General features: G+C 37.4%; 27 pseudogenes; all 27 read right to left on the reverse strand.

The window, feature by feature from the left end:
* Window positions 1–207: 207 nt before the first annotated feature.
* On the reverse strand, window positions 208–326 carry LOC124317154 (annotated as a pseudogene).
* Window positions 327–739: 413 nt separating this feature from the next.
* Window positions 740–858, reverse strand: LOC124317067 (annotated as a pseudogene).
* A 412-nt stretch (window positions 859–1270) lies between these two features.
* Window positions 1271–1389, reverse strand: LOC124317155 (annotated as a pseudogene).
* Window positions 1390–1802: 413 nt separating this feature from the next.
* On the reverse strand, window positions 1803–1921 carry LOC124317069 (annotated as a pseudogene).
* Window positions 1922–2463: 542 nt separating this feature from the next.
* On the reverse strand, window positions 2464–2582 carry LOC124317471 (annotated as a pseudogene).
* Window positions 2583–2994: 412 nt separating this feature from the next.
* LOC124317156 lies at window positions 2995–3113 on the reverse strand (annotated as a pseudogene).
* A 542-nt stretch (window positions 3114–3655) lies between these two features.
* Window positions 3656–3774, reverse strand: LOC124317157 (annotated as a pseudogene).
* A 411-nt stretch (window positions 3775–4185) lies between these two features.
* On the reverse strand, window positions 4186–4304 carry LOC124316928 (annotated as a pseudogene).
* Window positions 4305–4716: 412 nt separating this feature from the next.
* LOC124317158 lies at window positions 4717–4835 on the reverse strand (annotated as a pseudogene).
* A 412-nt stretch (window positions 4836–5247) lies between these two features.
* LOC124317160 lies at window positions 5248–5366 on the reverse strand (annotated as a pseudogene).
* A 542-nt stretch (window positions 5367–5908) lies between these two features.
* LOC124316929 lies at window positions 5909–6027 on the reverse strand (annotated as a pseudogene).
* A 413-nt stretch (window positions 6028–6440) lies between these two features.
* Window positions 6441–6559, reverse strand: LOC124317472 (annotated as a pseudogene).
* Window positions 6560–7101: 542 nt separating this feature from the next.
* Window positions 7102–7220, reverse strand: LOC124316931 (annotated as a pseudogene).
* A 411-nt stretch (window positions 7221–7631) lies between these two features.
* LOC124317161 lies at window positions 7632–7750 on the reverse strand (annotated as a pseudogene).
* A 412-nt stretch (window positions 7751–8162) lies between these two features.
* LOC124317162 lies at window positions 8163–8281 on the reverse strand (annotated as a pseudogene).
* A 413-nt stretch (window positions 8282–8694) lies between these two features.
* On the reverse strand, window positions 8695–8813 carry LOC124317473 (annotated as a pseudogene).
* Window positions 8814–9226: 413 nt separating this feature from the next.
* Window positions 9227–9345, reverse strand: LOC124317475 (annotated as a pseudogene).
* A 412-nt stretch (window positions 9346–9757) lies between these two features.
* Window positions 9758–9876, reverse strand: LOC124317163 (annotated as a pseudogene).
* Window positions 9877–10289: 413 nt separating this feature from the next.
* LOC124317476 lies at window positions 10290–10408 on the reverse strand (annotated as a pseudogene).
* A 413-nt stretch (window positions 10409–10821) lies between these two features.
* On the reverse strand, window positions 10822–10940 carry LOC124317478 (annotated as a pseudogene).
* Window positions 10941–11352: 412 nt separating this feature from the next.
* LOC124317164 lies at window positions 11353–11471 on the reverse strand (annotated as a pseudogene).
* Window positions 11472–11884: 413 nt separating this feature from the next.
* Window positions 11885–12003, reverse strand: LOC124316902 (annotated as a pseudogene).
* A 413-nt stretch (window positions 12004–12416) lies between these two features.
* Window positions 12417–12535, reverse strand: LOC124317479 (annotated as a pseudogene).
* A 412-nt stretch (window positions 12536–12947) lies between these two features.
* LOC124317165 lies at window positions 12948–13066 on the reverse strand (annotated as a pseudogene).
* A 413-nt stretch (window positions 13067–13479) lies between these two features.
* On the reverse strand, window positions 13480–13598 carry LOC124317480 (annotated as a pseudogene).
* Window positions 13599–14011: 413 nt separating this feature from the next.
* Window positions 14012–14130, reverse strand: LOC124317481 (annotated as a pseudogene).
* Window positions 14131–14543: 413 nt separating this feature from the next.
* On the reverse strand, window positions 14544–14662 carry LOC124317482 (annotated as a pseudogene).
* Between the last annotated feature and the right edge of the window lie 29 nt (window positions 14663–14691).

Raw genomic sequence — 14691 nt, forward strand, 5'->3', positions numbered from 1 at the left:
ATCTACGAATTTGGACTGGTAACCATCACGATTAATAACGCGATAAAATTTGACAAACTCTCAATGGAATTGATCCAGAATCATTCTTATAGATGAATTGAACCTATCTCTAAGGCATTGAAATGTTTCATCTACGAAATTGGACTGGTAACCATCGTGATTGAAAAAAAATGTCAAGAAATTTGTTATTGAAAACAAACTATCCATCGCCAACGACATCCCGTATTCCCAAGCGGTCACCCTTCCAAGTACTAACGGGACTCGACGTAACTTAACTTCTGGGAGCTGACGAGACCAGGTGCGTTCTACGTGATATGGCCGTTGACATTCAAAAATGAAAATTTACCCTCCCAATCCCAATGGATGAATAGAAAATCACTTCAAAGTGACAGAAATGTTTGTTCTTTGAATTTGGACTGGTAACCATCGCAAATAAAAAGCGCGATCAACTTTGAAAATCTCGCAATGAAATTCATCCAGAATCATTCCTATAGATGAATTGAACCTATCCCTATGTCATTGAAATTTTTGATCTACGAATTTGGACTGGTAACCATTGCGATTAAAAAACGCGATAAAATTTGACAAACTCTCAATGGAATTGATCCAGAATCATTCTTATAGATGAATTGAACCTATCTCTAAGGCATTGAAATGTTTCATCTACGAAATTGGACTGGTAACCATCGTGATTGAAAAAAAATGTCAAGAAATTTGTTATTGAAAACAAACTATCCATCGCCAACGACATCCAATATTCCCAAGCGGTCACCCTTCCAAGTACTAACGGGACTCGACATAACTTAACTTCTGGGAGCTGACGAGACCAGGTGCGTTCTACGTGATATGGCCGTTGACATTCAAAAATGAAAATTTACCCTCCCAGTCCCAATGGATGAATAGAAAATCACTTCAAAGTGACAGAAATGTTTGTTCATTGAATTTGGACTGGTAACCATCGCGAATAAAAAGCGCGATCAACTTTGAAAAACTCGCAATGAAATTCATCCAGAATCATTCCTATAGATGAATTGAACCTATCCCTATGTCATTGAAATTTTTGATCTACGAATTTGGACTGGTAACCATCACGATTAATAACGCGATAAAATTTGACAAACTCTCAATGGAATTGATCCAGAATCATTCTTATAGATGAATTGAACCTATCTCTAAGGCATTGAAATGTTTCATCTACGAAATTGGACTGGTAACCATCGTGATTGAAAAAAAATGTCAAGAAATTTGTTATTGAAAACAAACTATCCATCGCCAACGACATCCCGTATTCCCAAGCGGTCACCCTTCCAAGTACTAACGGGACTCGACGTAACTTAACTTCTGGGAGCTGACGAGACCAGGTGCGTTCTACGTGATATGGCCGTTGACATTCAAAAATGAAAATTTACCCTCCCAATCCCAATGGATGAATAGAAAATCACTTCAAAGTGACAGAAATGTTTGTTCTTTGAATTTGGACTGGTAACCATCGCAAATAAAAAGCGCGATCAACTTTGAAAATCTCGCAATGAAATTCATCCAGAATCATTCCTATAGATGAATTGAACCTATCCCTATGTCATTGAAATTTTTGATCTACGAATTTGGACTGGTAACCATTGCGATTAAAAAACGCGATAAAATTTGACAAACTCTCAATGGAATTGATCCAGAATCATTCTTATAGATGAATTGAACCTATCTCTAAGGCATTGAAATGTTTCATCTACGAAATTGGACTGGTAACCATCGTGATTGAAAAAAAATGTCAAGAAATTTGTTATTGAAAACAAACTATCCATCGCCAACGACATCCAATATTCCCAAGCGGTCACCCTTCCAAGTACTAACGGGACTCGACATAACTTAACTTCTGGGAGCTGACGAGACCAGGTGCGTTCTACGTGATATGGCCGTTGACATTCAAAAATGAAAATTTACCCTCCCAGTCCCAATGGATGAATAGAAAATCACTTCAAAGTGACAGAAATGTTTGTTCATTGAATTTGGACTGGTAACCATCGCGAATAAAAAGCGCGATCAACTTTGAAAAACTCGCAATGAAATTCATCCAGAATCATTCCTATAGATGAATTGAACCTATCCCTATGTCATTGAAATTTTTGATCTACGAATTTGGACTGGTAACCATCACGATTAATAACGCGATAAAATTTGACAAACTCTCAATGGAATTGATCCAGAATCATTCTTATAGATGAATTGAACCTATCTCTAAGGCATTGAAATGTTTCATCTACGAAATTGGACTGGTAACCATTGCGATTAAAAAACGCGATAAAATTTGACAAACTCTCAATGGAATTGATCCAGAATCATTCTTATAGATGAATTGAACCTATCTCTAAGGCATTGAAATGTTTCATCTACGAAATTGGACTGGTAACCATCGTGATTGAAAAAAAATGTCAAGAAATTTGTTATTGAAAACAAACTATCCATCGCCAACAACATCCCGTATTCCCAAGCGGTCACCCTTCCAAGTACTAACGGGACTCGACGTAACTTAACTTCTGGGAGCTGACGAGACCAGGTGCGTTCTACGTGATATGGCCGTTGACATTCAAAAATGAAAATTTACCCTCCCAGTCCCAATGGATGAATAGAAAATCACTTCAAAGTGACAGAAATGTTTGTTCATTGAATTTGGACTGGTAACCATCGCGAATAAAAAGCGCGATCAACTTTGAAAAACTCACAATGAAATTCATCCAGAATCATTCCTATAGATGAATTGAACCTATCCCTATGTCATTGAAATTTTTGATCTACGAATTTGGACTGGTAACCATCACGATTAATAACGCGATAAAATTTGACAAACTCTCAATGGAATTGATCCAGAATCATTCTTATAGATGAATTGAACCTATCTCTAAGGCATTGAAATGTTTCATCTACGAAATTGGACTGGTAACCATCGTGATTGAAAAAAAATTTCAAGAAATTTGTTATTGAAAACAAACTATCCATCGCCAACGACATCCCGTATTCCCAAGCGGTCACCCTTCCAAGTACTAACGGGACTCGACGTAACTTAACTTCTGGGAGCTGACGAGACCAGGTGCGTTCTACGTGATATGGCCGTTGACATTCAAAAATGAAAATTTACCCTCCCAGTCCCAATGGATGAATAGAAAATCACTTCAAAGTGACAGAAATGTTTGTTCATTGAATTTTGACTGGTAACCATCGCGAATAAAAAGCGCGATCAACTTTGAAAAACTCGCAATGAAATTCATCCAGAATCATTCCTATAGATGAATTGAACCTATCCCTATGTCATTGAAATTTTTGATCTACGAATTTGGACTGGTAACCATCACGATTAATAACGCGATAAAATTTGACAAACTCTCAATGGAATTGATCCAGAATCATTCTTATAGATGAATTGAACCTATCTCTAAGGCATTGAAATGTTTCATCTACGAAATTGGACTGGTAACCATTGCGATTAAAAAACGCGATAAAATTTGACAAACTCTCAATGGAATTGATCCAGAATCATTCTTATAGATGAATTGAACCTATCTCTAAGGCATTGAAATGTTTCATCTACGAAATTGGACTGGTAACCATCGTGATTGAAAAAAAATGTCAAGAAATTTGTTATTGAAAACAAACTATCCATCGCCAACGACATCCCGTATTCCCAAGCGGTCACCCTTCCAAGTACTAACGGGACTCGACGTAACTTAACTTCTGGGAGCTGACGAGACCAGGTGCGTTCTACGTGATATGGCCGTTGACATTCAAAAATGAAAATTTACCCTCCCAGTCCCAATGGATGAATAGAAAATCACTTCAAAGTGACAGAAATGTTTGTTCATTGAATTTGGACTGGTAACCATCGCGAATAAAAAGCGCGATCAACTTTGAAAAACTCGCAATGAAATTCATCCAGAATCATTCCTATAGATGAATTGAACCTATCCCTATGTCATTGAAATTTTTGATCTACGAATTTGGACTGGTAACCATCACGATTAATAACGCGATAAAATTTGACAAACTCTCAATGGAATTGATCCAGAATCATTCTTATAGATGAATTGAACCTATCTCTAAGGCATTGAAATGTTTCATCTACAAATTGGACTGGTAACCATCGTGATTGAAAAAAAATTTCAAGAAATTTGTTATTGAAAACAAACTATCCATCGCCAACGACATCCCGTATTCCCAAGCGGTCACCCTTCCAAGTACTAACGGGACTCGACGTTACTTAACTTCTGGGAGCTGACGAGACCAGGTGCGTTCTACGTGATATGGCCGTTGACATTCAAAAATGAAAATTTACCCTCCCAGTCCCAATGGATGAATAGAAAATCACTTCAAAGTGACAGAAATGTTTGTTCATTGAATTTGGACTGGTAACCATCGCGAATAAAAAGCGCGATCAACTTTGAAAAACTCGCAATGAAATTCATCCAGAATCATTCCTATAGATGAATTGAACCTATCCCTATGTCATTGAAATTTTTGATCTACGAATTTGGACTGGTAACCATCACGATTAATAACGCGATAAAATTTGACAAACTCTCAATGGAATTGATCCAGAATCATTCTTATAGATGAATTGAACCTATCTCTAAGGCATTGAAATGTTTCATCTACGAAATTGGACTGGTAACCATCGTGATTGAAAAAAAATTTCAAGAAATTTGTTATTGAAAACAAACTATCCATCGCCAACGACATCCCGTATTCCCAAGCGGTCACCCTTCCAAGTACTAACGGGACTCGACGTAACTTAACTTCTGGGAGCTGACGAGACCAGGTGCGTTCTACGTGATATGGCCGTTGACATTCAAAAATGAAAATTTACCCTCCCAGTCCCAATGGATGAATAGAAAATCACTTCAAAGTGACAGAAATGTTTGTTCATTGAATTTGGACTGGTAACCATCGCGAATAAAAAGCGCGATCAACTTTGAAAAACTCACAATGAAATTCATCCAGAATCATTCCTATAGATGAATTGAACCTATCCCTATGTCATTGAAATTTTTGATCTACGAATTTGGACTGGTAACCATCACGATTAATAACGCGATAAAATTTGACAAACTCTCAATGGAATTGATCCAGAATCATTCTTATAGATGAATTGAACCTATCTCTAAGGCATTGAAATGTTTCATCTACGAAATTGGACTGGTAACCATCGTGATTGAAAAAAAATTTCAAGAAATTTGTTATTGAAAACAAACTATCCATCGCCAACGACATCCCGTATTCCCAAGCGGTCACCCTTCCAAGTACTAACGGGACTCGACGTAACTTAACTTCTGGGAGCTGACGAGACCAGGTGCGTTCTACGTGATATGGCCGTTGACATTCAAAAATGAAAATTTACCCTCCCAGTCCCAATGGATGAATAGAAAATCACTTCAAAGTGACAGAAATGTTTGTTCATTGAATTTGGACTGGTAACCATCGCGAATAAAAAGCGCGATCAACTTTGAAAAACTCGCAAAGAAATTCATCCAGAATCATTCCTATAGATGAATTGAACCTATCCCTATGTCATTGAAATTTTTGATCTACGAATTTGGACTGGTAACCATCACGATTAATAACGCGATAAAATTTGACAAACTCTCAATGGAATTGATCCAGAATCATTCTTATAGATGAATTGAACCTATCTCTAAGGCATTGAAATGTTTCATCTACGAAATTGGACTGGTAACCATTGCGATTAAAAAACGCGATAAAATTTGACAAACTCTCAATGGAATTGATCCAGAATCATTCTTATAGATGAATTGAACCTATCTCTAAGGCATTGAAATGTTTCATCTACGAAATTGGACTGGTAACCATCGTGATTGAAAAAAAATTTCAAGAAATTTGTTATTGAAAACAAACTATCCATCGCCAACGACATCCCGTATTCCCAAGCGGTCACCCTTCCAAGTACTAACGGGACTCGACGTTACTTAACTTCTGGGAGCTGACGAGACCAGGTGCGTTCTACGTGATATGGCCGTTGACATTCAAAAATGAAAATTTACCCTCCCAGTCCCAATGGATGAATAGAAAATCACTTCAAAGTGACAGAAATGTTTGTTCATTGAATTTGGACTGGTAACCATCGCGAATAAAAAGCGCGATCAACTTTGAAAAACTCGCAATGAAATTCATCCAGAATCATTCTTATAGATGAATTGAACCTATCCCTATGTCATTGAAATTTTTGATCTACGAATTTGGACTGGTAACCATTGCGATTAAAAAACGCGATAAAATTTGACAAACTCTCAATGGAATTGATCCAGAATCATTCTTATAGATGAATTGAACCTATCTCTAAGGCATTGAAATGTTTCATCTACGAAATTGGACTGGTAACCATCGTGATTGAAAAAAAATTTCAAGAAATTTGTTATTGAAAACAAACTATCCATCGCCAACAACATCCCGTATTCCCAAGCGGTCACCCTTCCAAGTACTAACGGGACTCGACGTAACTTAACTTCTGGGAGCTGACGAGACCAGGTGCGTTCTACGTGATATGGCCGTTGACATTCAAAAATGAAAATTTACCCTCCCAGTCCCAATGGATGAATAGAAAATCACTTCAAAGTGACAGAAATGTTTGTTCATTGAATTTTGACTGGTAACCATCGCGAATAAAAAGCGCGATCAACTTTGAAAAACTCGCAATGAAATTCATCCAGAATCATTCCTATAGATGAATTGAACCTATCCCTATGTCATTGAAATTTTTGATCTACGAATTTGGACTGGTAACCATCACGATTAATAACGCGATAAAATTTGACAAACTCTCAATGGAATTGATCCAGAATCATTCTTATAGATGAATTGAACCTATCTCTAAGGCATTGAAATGTTTCATCTACGAAATTGGACTGGTAACCATTGCGATTAAAAAACGCGATAAAATTTGACAAACTCTCAATGGAATTGATCCAGAATCATTCTTATAGATGAATTGAACCTATCTCTAAGGCATTGAAATGTTTCATCTACGAAATTGGACTGGTAACCATCGTGATTGAAAAAAAATTTCAAGAAATTTGTTATTGAAAACAAACTATCCATCGCCAACGACATCCCGTATTCCCAAGCGGTCACCCTTCCAAGTACTAACGGGACTCGACGTTACTTAACTTCTGGGAGCTGACGAGACCAGGTGCGTTCTACGTGATATGGCCGTTGACATTCAAAAATGAAAATTTACCCTCCCAGTCCCAATGGATGAATAGAAAATCACTTCAAAGTGACAGAAATGTTTGTTCATTGAATTTGGACTGGTAACCATCGCGAATAAAAAGCGCGATCAACTTTGAAAAACTCGCAATGAAATTCATCCAGAATCATTCTTATAGATGAATTGAACCTATCCCTATGTCATTGAAATTTTTGATCTACGAATTTGGACTGGTAACCATCACGATTAATAACGCGATAAAATTTGACAAACTCTCAATGGAATTGATCCAGAATCATTCTTATAGATGAATTGAACCTATCTCTAAGGCATTGAAATGTTTCATCTACAAATTGGACTGGTAACCATCGTGATTGAAAAAAAATGTCAAGAAATTTGTTATTGAAAACAAACTATCCATCGCCAACGACATCCCGTATTCCCAAGCGGTCACCCTTCCAAGTACTAACGGGACTCGACGTAACTTAACTTCTGGGAGCTGACGAGACCAGGTGCGTTCTACGTGATATGGCCGTTGACATTCAAAAATGAAAATTTACCCTCCCAGTCCCAATGGATGAATAGAAAATCACTTCAAAGTGACAGAAATGTTTGTTCATTGAATTTGGACTGGTAACCATCGCGAATAAAAAGCGCGATCAACTTTGAAAAACTCGCAATGAAATTCATCCAGAATCATTCCTATAGATGAATTGAACCTATCCCTATGTCATTGAAATTTTTGATCTACGAATTTGGACTGGTAACCATCACGATTAATAACGCGATAAAATTTGACAAACTCTCAATGGAATTGATCCAGAATCATTCTTATAGATGAATTGAACCTATCTCTAAGGCATTGAAATGTTTCATCTACGAAATTGGACTGGTAACCATCGTGATTGAAAAAAAATTTCAAGAAATTTGTTATTGAAAACAAACTATCCATCGCCAACGACATCCCGTATTCCCAAGCGGTCACCCTTCCAAGTACTAACGGGACTCGACGTAACTTAACTTCTGGGAGCTGACGAGACCAGGTGCGTTCTACGTGATATGGCCGTTGACATTCAAAAATGAAAATTTACCCTCCCAGTCCCAATGGATGAATAGAAAATCACTTCAAAGTGACAGAAATGTTTGTTCTTTGAATTTGGACTGGTAACCATCGCAAATAAAAAGCGCGATCAACTTTGAAAATCTCGCAATGAAATTCATCCAGAATCATTCCTATAGATGAATTGAACCTATCCCTATGTCATTGAAATTTTTGATCTACGAATTTGGACTGGTAACCATTGCGATTAAAAAACGCGATAAAATTTGACAAACTCTCAATGGAATTGATCCAGAATCATTCTTATAGATGAATTGAACCTATCTCTAAGGCATTGAAATGTTTCATCTACGAAATTGGACTGGTAACCATCGTGATTGAAAAAAAATGTCAAGAATTTTGTTATTGAAAACAAACTATCCATCGCCAACAACATCCCGTATTCCCAAGCGGTCACCCTTCCAAGTACTAACGGGACTCGACGTAACTTAACTTCTGGGAGCTGACGAGACCAGGTGCGTTCTACGTGATATGGCCGTTGACATTCAAAAATGAAAATTTACCCTCCCAGTCCCAATGGATGAATAGAAAATCACTTCAAAGTGACAGAAATGTTTGTTCTTTGAATTTGGACTGGTAACCATCGCAAATAAAAAGCGCGATCAACTTTGAAAATCTCGCAATGAAATTCATCCAGAATCATTCCTATAGATGAATTGAACCTATCCCTATGTCATTGAAATTTTTGATCTACGAATTTGGACTGGTAACCATTGCGATTAAAAAACGCGATAAAATTTGACAAACTCTCAATGGAATTGATCCAGAATCATTCTTATAGATGAATTGAACCTATCTCTAAGGCATTGAAATGTTTCATCTACGAAATTGGACTGGTAACCATCGTGATTGAAAAAAAATGTCAAGAAATCTGTTATTGAAAACAAACTATCCATCGCCAACAACATCCCGTATTCCCAAGCGGTCACCCTTCCAAGTACTAACGGGACTCGACGTAACTTAACTTCTGGGAGCTGACGAGACCAGGTGCGTTCTACGTGATATGGCCGTTGACATTCAAAAATGAAAATTTACCCTCCCAGTCCCAATGGATGAATAGAAAATCACTTCAAAGTGACAGAAATGTTTGTTCATTGAATTTGGACTGGTAACCATCGCGAATAAAAAGCGCGATCAACTTTGAAAAACTCGCAATGAAATTCATCCAGAATCATTCCTATAGATGAATTGAACCTATCCCTATGTCATTGAAATTTTTGATCTACGAATTTGGACTGGTAACCATCACGATTAATAACGCGATAAAATTTGACAAACTCTCAATGGAATTGATCCAGAATCATTCTTATAGATGAATTGAACCTATCTCTAAGGCATTGAAATGTTTCATCTACGAAATTGGACTGGTAACCATCGTGATTGAAAAAAAATTTCAAGAAATTTGTTATTGAAAACAAACTATCCATCGCCAACGACATCCCGTATTCCCAAGCGGTCACCCTTCCAAGTACTAACGGGACTCGACGTAACTTAACTTCTGGGAGCTGACGAGACCAGGTGCGTTCTACGTGATATGGCCGTTGACATTCAAAAATGAAAATTTACCCTCCCAGTCCCAATGGATGAATAGAAAATCACTTCAAAGTGACAGAAATGTTTGTTCTTTGAATTTGGACTGGTAACCATCGCAAATAAAAAGCGCGATCAACTTTGAAAATCTCGCAATGAAATTCATCCAGAATCATTCCTATAGATGAATTGAACCTATCCCTATGTCATTGAAATTTTTGATCTACGAATTTGGACTGGTAACCATTGCGATTAAAAAACGCGATAAAATTTGACAAACTCTCAATGGAATTGATCCAGAATCATTCTTATAGATGAATTGAACCTATCTCTAAGGCATTGAAATGTTTCATCTACGAAATTGGACTGGTAACCATCGTGATTGAAAAAAAATGTCAAGAATTTTGTTATTGAAAACAAACTATCCATCGCCAACAACATCCCGTATTCCCAAGCGGTCACCCTTCCAAGTACTAACGGGACTCGACGTAACTTAACTTCTGGGAGCTGACGAGACCAGGTGCGTTCTACGTGATATGGCCGTTGACATTCAAAAATGAAAATTTACCCTCCCAGTCCCAATGGATGAATAGAAAATCACTTCAAAGTGACAGAAATGTTTGTTCTTTGAATTTGGACTGGTAACCATCGCAAATAAAAAGCGCGATCAACTTTGAAAATCTCGCAATGAAATTCATCCAGAATCATTCCTATAGATGAATTGAACCTATCCCTATGTCATTGAAATTTTTGATCTACGAATTTGGACTGGTAACCATTGCGATTAAAAAACGCGATAAAATTTGACAAACTCTCAATGGAATTGATCCAGAATCATTCTTATAGATGAATTGAACCTATCTCTAAGGCATTGAAATGTTTCATCTACGAAATTGGACTGGTAACCATCGTGATTGAAAAAAAATGTCAAGAAATTTGTTATTGAAAACAAACTATCCATCGCCAACAACATCCCGTATTCCCAAGCGGTCACCCTTCCAAGTACTAACGGGACTCGACGTAACTTAACTTCTGGGAGCTGACGAGACCAGGTGCGTTCTACGTGATATGGCCGTTGACATTCAAAAATGAAAATTTACCCTCCCAGTCCCAATGGATGAATAGAAAATCACTTCAAAGTGACAGAAATGTTTGTTCATTGAATTTGGACTGGTAACCATCGCGAATAAAAAGCGCGATCAACTTTGAAAAACTCGCAATGAAATTCATCCAGAATCATTCCTATAGATGAATTGAACCTATCCCTATGTCATTGAAATTTTTGATCTACGAATTTGGACTGGTAACCATCACGATTAATAACGCGATAAAATTTGACAAACTCTCAATGGAATTGATCCAGAATCATTCTTATAGATGAATTGAACCTATCTCTAAGGCATTGAAATGTTTCATCTACGAAATTGGACTGGTAACCATCGTGATTGAAAAAAAATTTCAAGAAATTTGTTATTGAAAACAAACTATCCATCGCCAACGACATCCCGTATTCCCAAGCGGTCACCCTTCCAAGTACTAACGGGACTCGACGTAACTTAACTTCTGGGAGCTGACGAGACCAGGTGCGTTCTACGTGATATGGCCGTTGACATTCAAAAATGAAAATTTACCCTCCCAGTCCCAATGGATGAATAGAAAATCACTTCAAAGTGACAGAAATGTTTGTTCTTTGAATTTGGACTGGTAACCATCGCAAATAAAAAGCGCGATCAACTTTGAAAATCTCGCAATGAAATTCATCCAGAATCATTCCTATAGATGAATTGAACCTATCCCTATGTCATTGAAATTTTTGATCTACGAATTTGGACTGGTAACCATTGCGATTAAAAAACGCGATAAAATTTGACAAACTCTCAATGGAATTGATCCAGAATCATTCTTATAGATGAATTGAACCTATCTCTAAGGCATTGAAATGTTTCATCTACGAAATTGGACTGGTAACCATCGTGATTGAAAAAAAATGTCAAGAATTTTGTTATTGAAAACAAACTATCCATCGCCAACAACATCCCGTATTCCCAAGCGGACACCCTTCCAAGTACTAACGGGACTCGACGTAACTTAACTTCTGGGAGCTGACGAGACCAGGTGCGTTCTACGTGATATGGCCGTTGACATTCAAAAATGAAAATTTACCCTCCCAGTCCCAATGGATGAATAGAAAATCACTTCAAAGTGACAGAAATGTTTGTTCTTTGAATTTGGACTGGTAACCATCGCAAATAAAAAGCGCGATCAACTTTGAAAATCTCGCAATGAAATTCATCCAGAATCATTCCTATAGATGAATTGAACCTATCCCTATGTCATTGAAATTTTTGATCTACGAATTTGGACTGGTAACCATTGCGATTAAAAAACGCGATAAAATTTGACAAACTCTCAATGGAATTGATCCAGAATCATTCTTATAGATGAATTGAACCTATCTCTAAGGCATTGAAATGTTTCATCTACGAAATTGGACTGGTAACCATCGTGATTGAAAAAAAATGTCAAGAAATCTGTTATTGAAAACAAACTATCCATCGCCAACAACATCCCGTATTCCCAAGCGGTCACCCTTCCAAGTACTAACGGGACTCGACGTAACTTAACTTCTGGGAGCTGACGAGACCAGGTGCGTTCTACGTGATATGGCCGTTGACATTCAAAAATGAAAATTTACCCTCCCAGTCCCAATGGATGAATAGAAAATCACTTCAAAGTGACAGAAATGTTTGTTCATTGAATTTGGACTGGTAACCATCGCGAATAAAAAGCGCGATCAACTTTGAAAAACTCGCAATGAAATTCATCCAGAATCATTCCTATAGATGAATTGAACCTATCCCTATGTCATTGAAATTTTTGATCTACGAATTTGGACTGGTAACCATCACGATTAATAACGCGATAAAATTTGACAAACTCTCAATGGAATTGATCCAGAATCATTCTTATAGATGAATTGAACCTATCTCTAAGGCATTGAAATGTTTCATCTACGAAATTGGACTGGTAACCATCGTGATTGAAAAAAAATTTCAAGAAATTTGTTATTGAAAACAAACTATCCATCGCCAACGACATCCCGTATTCCCAAGCGGTCACCCTTCCAAGTACTAACGGGACTCGACGTAACTTAACTTCTGGGAGCTGACGAGACCAGGTGCGTTCTACGTGATATGGCCGTTGACATTCAAAAATGAAAATTTACCCTCCCAGTCCCAATGGATGAATAGAAAATCACTTCAAAGTGACAGAAATGTTTGTTCTTTGAATTTGGACTGGTAACCATCGCAAATAAAAAGCGCGATCAACTTTGAAAATCTCGCAATGAAATTCATCCAGAATCATTCCTATAGATGAATTGAACCTATCCCTATGTCATTGAAATTTTTGATCTACGAATTTGGACTGGTAACCATTGCGATTAAAAAACGCGATAAAATTTGACAAACTCTCAATGGAATTGATCCAGAATCATTCTTATAGATGAATTGAACCTATCTCTAAGGCATTGAAATGTTTCATCTACGAAATTGGACTGGTAACCATCGTGATTGAAAAAAAATGTCAAGAATTTTGTTATTGAAAACAAACTATCCATCGCCAACAACATCCCGTATTCCCAAGCGGTCACCCTTCCAAGTACTAACGGGACTCGACGTAACTTAACTTCTGGGAGCTGACGAGACCAGGTGCGTTCTACGTGATATGGCCGTTGACATTCAAAAATGAAAATTTACCCTCCCAGTCCCAATGGATGAATAGAAAATCACTTCAAAGTGACAGAAATGTTTGTTCTTTGAATTTGGACTGGTAACCATCGCAAATAAAAAGCGCGATCAACTTTGAAAATCTCGCAATGAAATTCATCCAGAATCATTCCTATAGATGAATTGAACCTATCCCTATGTCATTGAAATTTTTGATCTACGAATTTGGACTGGTAACCATTGCGATTAAAAAACGCGATAAAATTTGACAAACTCTCAATGGAATTGATCCAGAATCATTCTTATAGATGAATTGAACCTATCTCTAAGGCATTGAAATGTTTCATCTACGAAATTGGACTGGTAACCATCGTGATTGAAAAAAAATGTCAAGAAATTTGTTATTGAAAACAAACTATCCATCGCCAACAACATCCCGTATTCCCAAGCGGTCACCCTTCCAAGTACTAACGGGACTCGACGTAACTTAACTTCTGGGAGCTGACGAGACCAGGTGCGTTCTACGTGATATGGCCGTTGACATTCAAAAATGAAAATTTACCCTCCCAGTCCCAATGGATGAATAGAAAATCACTTCAAAGTGACAGAAATGTTTGTTCATTGAATTTGGACTGGTAACCATCGCGAATAAAAAGCGCGATCAACTTTGAAAAACTCGCAATGAAATTCATCCAGAATCATTCCTATAGATGAATTGAACCTATCCCTATGTCATTGAAATTTTTGATCTACGAATTTGGACTGGTAACCATTGCGATTAAAAAACGCGATAAAATTTGACAAACTCTCAATGGAATTGATCCAGAATCATTCTTATAGATGAATTGAACCTATCTCTAAGGCATTGAAATGTTTCATCTACGAAATTGGACTGGTAACCATCGTGATTGAAAAAAAATGTCAAGAATTTTGTTATTGAAAACAAACTATCCATCGCCAACAACATCCCGTATTCCCAAGCGGTCACCCTTCCAAGTACTAACGGGACTCGACGTAACTTAACTTCTGGGAGCTGACGAGACCAGGTGCGTTCTACGTGATATGGCCGTTGACATTCAAAAATGAAAATTTACCCTCCCAGT

The sequence above is a fragment of the Daphnia pulicaria genome, unplaced genomic scaffold (assembly GCF_021234035.1).
Source record: "Daphnia pulicaria isolate SC F1-1A unplaced genomic scaffold, SC_F0-13Bv2 h1tg000057l, whole genome shotgun sequence".
In the NCBI taxonomy this organism is placed as follows: domain Eukaryota; kingdom Metazoa; phylum Arthropoda; class Branchiopoda; order Diplostraca; family Daphniidae; genus Daphnia; species Daphnia pulicaria.